Source organism: Electrona antarctica (assembly GCF_951216825.1).
Source record: "Electrona antarctica genome assembly, chromosome: 13".
Classification (NCBI taxonomy): domain Eukaryota; kingdom Metazoa; phylum Chordata; class Actinopteri; order Myctophiformes; family Myctophidae; genus Electrona; species Electrona antarctica.
In genome coordinates this window covers 51,862,619-51,871,326 of record NC_136794.1, presented here as the reverse complement: position 1 = coordinate 51,871,326, position 8,708 = coordinate 51,862,619, and positions in this window count along the sequence as shown.

Sequence of the window (8,708 nt, the reverse complement as noted above, 5' to 3'; positions counted from 1 at the left end):
GGCAGAGCTGGGACAGGAAGTGGCATGTGGAACAGGACATTTAAGTATTTATTTTATATTTACATGTCTTCTGTGGACTCTAACATTACACCTAGCTACATGTTTAAGCATTTATATTCTGTGAAATAACATGTTCAATCAATCAATCAATCAATCAATCAATCAATCAATCAATCAATCACACATTGACAGTGATTTGAATGGGAAGTTATTATTTTTATCAGAATAATGTTCAGAAAATGACTTGACATGGCATCTACAGACTACAGTCTTCAGTCAGTTATAAATCACCTACAGACTACAGTCTTCAGTCAGTTATAAATCACCTACAGACTACAGTCAGTTATAAATCACCTACAGACTACAGTCTTCAGTCAGTTATGAATCACCTACAGACTACAGACTACAGTCAGTTATAAATCACCTACAGACTACAGACAGTTATAAATCACCTACAGACTACAGTCTTCAGTCAGTTATAAATCACCTACAGACTACAGTCTTCAGTCAGTTATAAATCACCTACAGACTACAGTCTTCAGTCAGTTATAAATCACCTACAGACTACAGTCTTCAGTCAGTTATAAATCACCATAGACTACAGTCTTCAGTCAGTTATAAATCACCTACAGACTACAGTCAGTTATAAATCACCTACAGACTACAGTCAGTTATAAATCACCTACAGACTACAGTCTTCAGTCAGTTATAAATCACCTACAGACTACAGTCTTCAGTCAGTTATAAATCACCTACAGACTACAGTCAGTTATAAATCACCTACAGACTAGTCTTCAGTCAGTTATAAATCACCTACAGACTACAGTCTTCAGTCAGTTATAAATCACCTACAGACTACAGTCTTCAGTCAGTTATAAATCACCTACAGACTACAGTCTTCAGTCAGTTATAAATCACCTACAGACTACAGTCTTCAGTCAGTTATAAATCATCTACAGACTACAGTCTTCAGTCAGTTATAAATCACCTACAGACTACAGTCTTCAGTCAGTTATAATAAATCACCTACAGACTACAGTCTTCAGTCAGTTATAAATCACCTACAGACTACAGTCTTCAGTCAGTTATAAATCACCTACAGACTACAGTCTTCAGTCAGTTATAAATCACCTACAGACTACAGTCTTCAGTCAGTTATAAATCATCTACAGACTACAGTCTTCAGTCAGTTATAAATCACCTACAGACTACAGTCTTCAGTCAGTTATAAATCACCTACAGACTACAGTCTTCAGTCAGTTATAAATCACCATAGACTACAGTCAGTTATAAATCACCTACAGACTAGTCTTCAGTCAGTTATAAATCACCTACAGACTACAGTCTTCAGTCAGTTATAAAACATCTACAGACTACAGTCTTCAGTCAGTTATACATCACCTACAGACTACAGTCTTCAGTCAGTTATAAATCATCTACAGACTACAGTCTTCATCAGTTATAAATCACCTACAGACTACAGTCTTCAGTCAGTTATAAATCACCTACAGACTAGTCTTCAGTCAGTTATAAATCACCTACAGACTACAGTCTTCAGTCAGTTATAAAACACCTACAGACTACAGTCTTCAGTCAGTTATAAATCATCTACAGACTACAGTCTTCAGTCAGTTATAAATCATCTACAGACTACAGTCTTCAGTCAGTTATAAATCACCTACAGACTACAGTCTTCAGTCAGTTATAAATCACCTACAGACTACAGTCTTCAGTCAGTTATAAAACACCTACAGACTACAGTCTTCAGTCAGTTATAAATCACCTACAGACTACAGTCTTCAGTCAGTTATAAATCATCTACAGACTACAGTCTTCAGTCAGTTATAAATCACCTACAGACTACAGTCTTCAGTCAGTTATAAAACACCTACAGACTACAGTCTTCACTCAGTTATAAATCATCTACAGACTACAGTCTTCAGTCAGTTATAAATCAGCTCTGATGAGATTGAGTGGGAAAAAAGTAATCACTACAACTATAGGTCTGGGAGTTTAACTGATGATTAATTAACACTAATTAATTCCAGAAACAATAACACGATTAAAAATAATTAACGCTGTTTAATAAGCCGACCAGAGCGCTTTGCTTGTTAGGTAAAATACGGTTATGCGATTAATTTCGATGAATTAATTACAATGCCAGCCTCAAATCAAAGTTTCAATCGAGTCCCAGCCCTAATCAACAAAAAACTGGTTGACTTAACCTTATTTATTTTTTACAGACAGCTAACTGATACATTGTAACATGATGGTTTAATACTAACTGGTACATTCGACAGGCAGCCTCTGTAGACATTTTTAAAGCACAGTTCAAGACCTACACTCTTGCTTTTAATTGATCTTTTAAATTCCTTGTTATTCATGTCCTCAATTTATTGCATTACTGCTATTATTTTAATGTTTTATGCCTTGCTTTTCTTTTCTTTCTCCATTGCTCTGTAAAGCACTTTGAGCTGCATTTCATGTCATGAAAGGTGCTATACTAAATACTAATACAGTTTTATTATTATTGTAACATGATGGTTTCAGCAGATATTTCACACATCCAGTAGAGGGCAGCAGAACACAGTACATCGTTCCATCCTGGGGTAAAACGGCCACACAGAGACTCAGCATAATAACCAACACAGTCTGCTTTAGTGAACCAGCCGCTTACAGAACCAGGGCAGGCTCGCAGACAGTACCTGTAGAATATAGAACACAGAATGACTACACTACTTTTACAACGATGGTTTGTCACTCTAAATATTTCGGTTTTTTTTATCATGACCTCAAATGATATTCTAGAGTTTTGTGCTTGAAATGTACTGTAATTCTGCAAACTGTTAATAAATTCTTCAATCAATCAATCAAAGATATTAGATTTAAATGAACTGGATAGTGAAGTATAGACAACTGTCCTATGTAGACAGCTCTCTCTCTCACACACACACACACACACACACACACTCACACACACACCCACACACCCACACACACACACACACACACACACACACACACAGACAGAGAACTTCAATGCGTGACACAAACAAACAAAGAAAATACATTTTGTACATTAATTTATTATTAAAATCTTAGTGTTACTGGTGGGCCCACCTAGCCCCTCCCCCTCACCAGATGTCCAGCAGGGGGAGTAGTTTCCCCAGGCTAGGGCCCACCCCCCAATATTTACACTCCCCATGTGGACCGCGAGCCACATGTTGACACACAGTGGAATATTGATCCTCAAAGTATTCCAGATACTTCTTCATTGACAGGAAAACAAAACAAATCACAAAAAAATGCATAATTTTCAACTGATTTTTCTCAAACATTATTATTATTTTTTTTACAACAATCAGAAGTCAATTTATTGACAAAATAATAATTGGTGTTAATTAAGATCAGAAATGTGTACAGGCTCCGACATTAATAAATACAATGTAACAAATCATAAAACAAAAATATGGTAATTAGGCAAATCTTCTTGATCTCGTTATTGTCCGATAAATGTTGTACCGTATGTTAAATTATTATAAAACCTCACTCGCACATTTCCACAACTGTCAATCTTCAAATAGAACTTGTTTTTTGTTGGAGCGTCCTTGATGAAATGGGCGGGGCCATGATGTCACAGCTATGATGTCATCAGTGTTGATTGTGACAGCATGATGTCACAGCAATGATGTCATCACAGTCTTGATTGCGACAGCATGATGTCACAGCTATGATGTCATCAGTGTTGATTGTGACGGCATGATGTCACAGCTATGTCATCACAGTCTTGATTGCGACAGCATGATGTCACAGCTATGATGTCATCAGTGTTGATTGTGACAGCAATTTTTCATTTAGTTTTAGTCACTCTTTCCAATAAAGTTTTAGTTTTATGTTCTGGTTTTAGTCTAGATATCATACAACTTTAGTCGACTAAATCTACAGTTGATTTTGTCGTCAAAATTGTATTTTGTCGGTCCTTTGTCGTTGTGACTCGTAAAGGCCGATTTTACACCTTGTTGCGTGCTGAAATCAGCCGATCTACAAGCTCACAACGCCTTGAGTGCAACCAAACATAAAACAACTCCACTAGTCCCTCCGTTTAACATTATCGTCTAGTTTTGACCAAATTGTCAACACATTTAGTCGTCAGACTCGTCACAGCTTCTTTTCACTTGGTGAAAAAAAGGTAGTCGGGAAACATTTTTCGTCAAACTTTCAGTCGACGAAATCAACACTGGCCAGTTGAGGAGATTTAATCTCCTCCATCATCCAAATCAAATCAGTCGAGTTTCGTTCAAACAATCTAGCAATTAGGCAGGAGTGATACATTCATTGTTGCCCACAGACAGACAGTCAGGAAGACAGGCAGACAGACAGACAGGCAGACAGACACACACACACACACACACACACAGGGTGTAAGCACATCTAGGATTCCATGTGCGGACAAAAGCCGATGTCTGCTGGCATCTCTTCCTGGTTTTTAGACAGCTGGTAGATGGAAATTAAGCTCCACCCACACGGCAGATTGCCGCGACGGCCAGATTCCCAGAAAAGCTTTCTGCTGCGTGGGCGGAGCTTCATTTCCATCCACCAGCTGTCTAACCAAGAAGAGACGCCGGCAGACAGCGGCTTTTGGCCACGCATGGAAGCTCAGGTGAGCCTGACAGACAGACAGGCAGACACAGGCAGACACAGACAGACAGGCAGGCAGGCAGGCAGACAGACAGACAGACACCCCGAAGATCAAAGATAAGACTTTAGATTAGCTGACATGTTGATGTCATAAGATACCTAGACGCCTCATTGGCCTCTGCAGTTCATTGGAGCGACCTCATTGGCCGCTGCAGTTCATTGGAGCGACCTCATTGGCCGCTGCACTTCATTGGAGCGATTTGATCCATTTGTTAGAAAACGATAATATAATTAGGGATGGAGATCGTTAATCTTTATTGATAACGAGCACCTTATCGATCAGGCTTATCGAGACGGTTCTTATCGAGTGTTTTCTATTATTTTGTGGAAAGACGGGAGACGACACATTCTGAACAGAACCAGTACATTCTGAACAGAACCAATACATTCTGAACAGAACCAATACATTCTGAACAGAACCAACAGAACCAGTACATTCTGAACAGAACCAACAGAACCAGTACATTCTGAACAGAACCAGTACATTCTGAGCAGAACCAATACATTCTGAACAGAACCAGTACATTCTGAACAGAACCAATACATTCTGAACAGAACCAACACATTCTGAACAGAACCAGTACATTCTGAACAGAACCAACAGAACCAGTACATTCTGAACAGAACCAGTACATTCTGAACAGAACCAATACATTCTGAACAGAACCAGTACATTCTGAACAGAACCAATACATTCTGAACAGAACCAGTACATTCTGAACAGAACCAATACATTCTGAACAGAACCAATACATTCTGAACAGAACCAGTACATTCTGAACAGAACCAATACATTCTGAACAGAACCAGTACATTCTGAACAGAACCAATACATTCTGAACAGAACCAATACATTCTGAACAGAACCAGTACATTCTGAACAGAACCAATACATTCTGAACAGAACCAATACATTCTGAACAGAACCAATACATTCTGAAGAGAACCAATACATTCTGAACAGAACCAGTACATTCTGAACAGAACCAATACATTCTGAACAGAACCAGTACATTCTGAACAGAACCAATACATTCTGAACAGAACCAATACATTCTGAACAGAACCAGTACATTCTGAACAGAACCAATACATTCTGAACAGAACCAGTACATTCTGAACAGAACCAGTACATTCTGAACAGAACCAATACATTCTGAACAGAACCAGTACATTCTGAACAGAACCAATACATTCTGAACAGAACCAATACATTCTGAACAGAACCAATACATTCTGAACAGAACCAGTACATTCTGAACAGAACCAGTACATTCAGAACAGAACCAATACATTCTGAACAGAACCAATACATTCTGAACAGAACCAGTACATTCAGAACAGAACCAATACATTCTGAACAGAACCAGTACATTCTGAACAGAACCAATACATTCTGAACAGAACCAATACATTCTGAACAGAACCAATACATTCTGAACAGAACCAATACATTCTGAACAGAACCAGTACATTCTGAACAGAACCAATACATTCTGAACAGAACCAATACATTCTGAACAGAACCAGTATCTTTTACTAGAGCATCAAATACAGAACTTTTCTAACAGACGGAAGGGAATTGACCTTTTTACCAATAAAATAATATTAAAGAAAGAGAGGTTATCCATTAATCCATTAAATCAGAGGTTATTTAATCCATTAAATCAGAGCCCAGCGGTTTATAGCAGCGGAGCACATTTAGCGACGGACCGGATGTTATCCCGGATGTGGCTGAAGCAGCTAAATGTAGCCAAAACACTCTAAACGCGATCGACAACAACGGGAGGTATGATTAAATCTACTGCGACTAGCGACGGGACCGCGGTGGGCCGTCTAACACAGGATCTTTTCTTAGAATTGGCTACTTATTATTAAAAAAAAAAAAATAGCTTGATAACTGGTCATTTTAGGAGTTAATGTCCGCGGAATATTAACTAAGCCGCGGAATCAAGGATTGTTGTCCGCTGAATTAGGAATGTTCACTGCAGAATCGAGACTTTTTTCCGCGGATTCCTGTGGTGACTAATCAGGTTTTTTCGGGTATCGGTTATCGAGCTCCATCCCTAATGATAATAGGAGGCATCCAGATATGTAGAAATATATCTGGCTCAAATGAATAGACAGAAAATGGGGAGAGCAAAACAATGCTTCAAGGTTTCAGCAGTACTTGACCAGGCTCTCCTCTCGTTCACAACATACAAAGATTTTATAGATGACGCACGCACGCACGCTTTTCCCTTCTGCATTGCAGGCTCAGATTAAAACAGGTCGACGTCACAAAGGGAATAATTTAAAAGTTCAGTGAAGTGAAAACAGAAGGAGCTTCATTTCCACCAGCATAGAGGTTAGTTAGACCTAACGTTAACACATTAAATCCACCAGTAGAGGTTAGAGTTAGACCTAACCCTAACACATTAAATCCACCAGTATAGACACAACATTGTGAATTCACAGACTTTAGGCCTAAGGCTCCACCTTAAGACTTTTGCACGCACGCACGCACGCACACACACATCAACACACACGCACGCACGTACGCACGCACACATCAACACGCACGCACGTACACATCAACACACACGCACCTATTGTCAACCATTCAATGGACATCCATTCTCTCCAGTGTCTCTGTGGTGACGTCGTGTGTTCAGAGGAGTGTCAACATGTTCACATCTTCATCATCTTCATCCTCATCTGGACAGGAAGCACTGGAGAGGCCGTGATGATGAAGATGATGGTCTGAGTGGTGATGAAGATGGCCAGACCCCCCCCCCCCCCCCCCCTCTCCAAGAGTACTTTGTGATTCAAGAGTCATGGTGACACCCTGTTATTGTCCTCCTACAGGGTGCTGCTTTAGAACCAGTTAGAACCAGTCACCCATGGGTGCTACAGAGCCTGTAGAACCAGTCACCCATGGGTGCTACAGAGCCTTTAGAACCAGTTAGAACCAGTCACCCATGGGTGCTACAGAGCCTTTAGAACCAGTCACCCATGGGTGCTACAGAGCCTTTAGAACCAGTCACCCATGGGTGCTACAGAGCCTTTAGAACCAGTCACCCATGGGTGCTACAGAGCCTTTAGAACCAGTCACCCATGGGTGCTACAGAGCCTTTAGAACCAGTCACCCATGGGTGCTTTAGAACCAGTTAGAACCAGTCACCCATGGGTGCTACAGAGCCTTTAGAACCAGTCACCCATGGGTGCTACAGAGCCTTTAGAACCAGTCACCCATGGGTGCTTTAGAACCAGTTAGAACCAGTCACCCATGGGTGCTACAGAGCCTGTAGAACCAGTCACCCATGGGTGCTACAGAGCCTTTAGAACCAGTTAGAACCAGTCACCCATGGGTGCTACAGAGCCTTTAGAACCAGTCACCCATGGGTGCTACAGAGCCTTTAGAACCAGTCACCCATGGGTGCTACAGAGCCTTTAGAACCAGTCACCCATGGGTGCTACAGAGCCTTTAGAACCAGTCACCCATGGGTGCTACAGAGCCTTTAGAACCAGTCACCCATGGGTGCTTTAGAACCAGTTAGAACCAGTCACCCATGGGTGCTACAGAGCCTTTAGAACCAGTCACCCATGGGTGCTACAGAGCCTTTAGAACCAGTCACCCATGGGTGCTTTAGAACCAGTTAGAACCAGTCACCCATGGGTGCTACAGAGCCTTTAGAACCAGTCACCCATGGGTGCTACAGAGCCTGTAGAACCAGTCACCCATGGGTGCTTTAGGGCCTGTAGAACCAGTCACCCATGGCTGCTTTAGAACCAGTTAGAACCAGTCACCCATGGGTGCTACAGAGCCTTTAGAACCAGTCACCCATGGGTGCTTTAGGGCCTGTAGAACCAGTCACCCATGGCTGCTTTAGAACCAGTTAGAACCAGTCACCCATGGGTGCTACAGAGCCTGTAGAACCAGTCACCCATGGGTGCTATAGAGCCTGTAGAACCAGTCACCCATGGGTGCTTTAGAACCAGTTAGAACCAGTCACCAATGGGTGCTACAG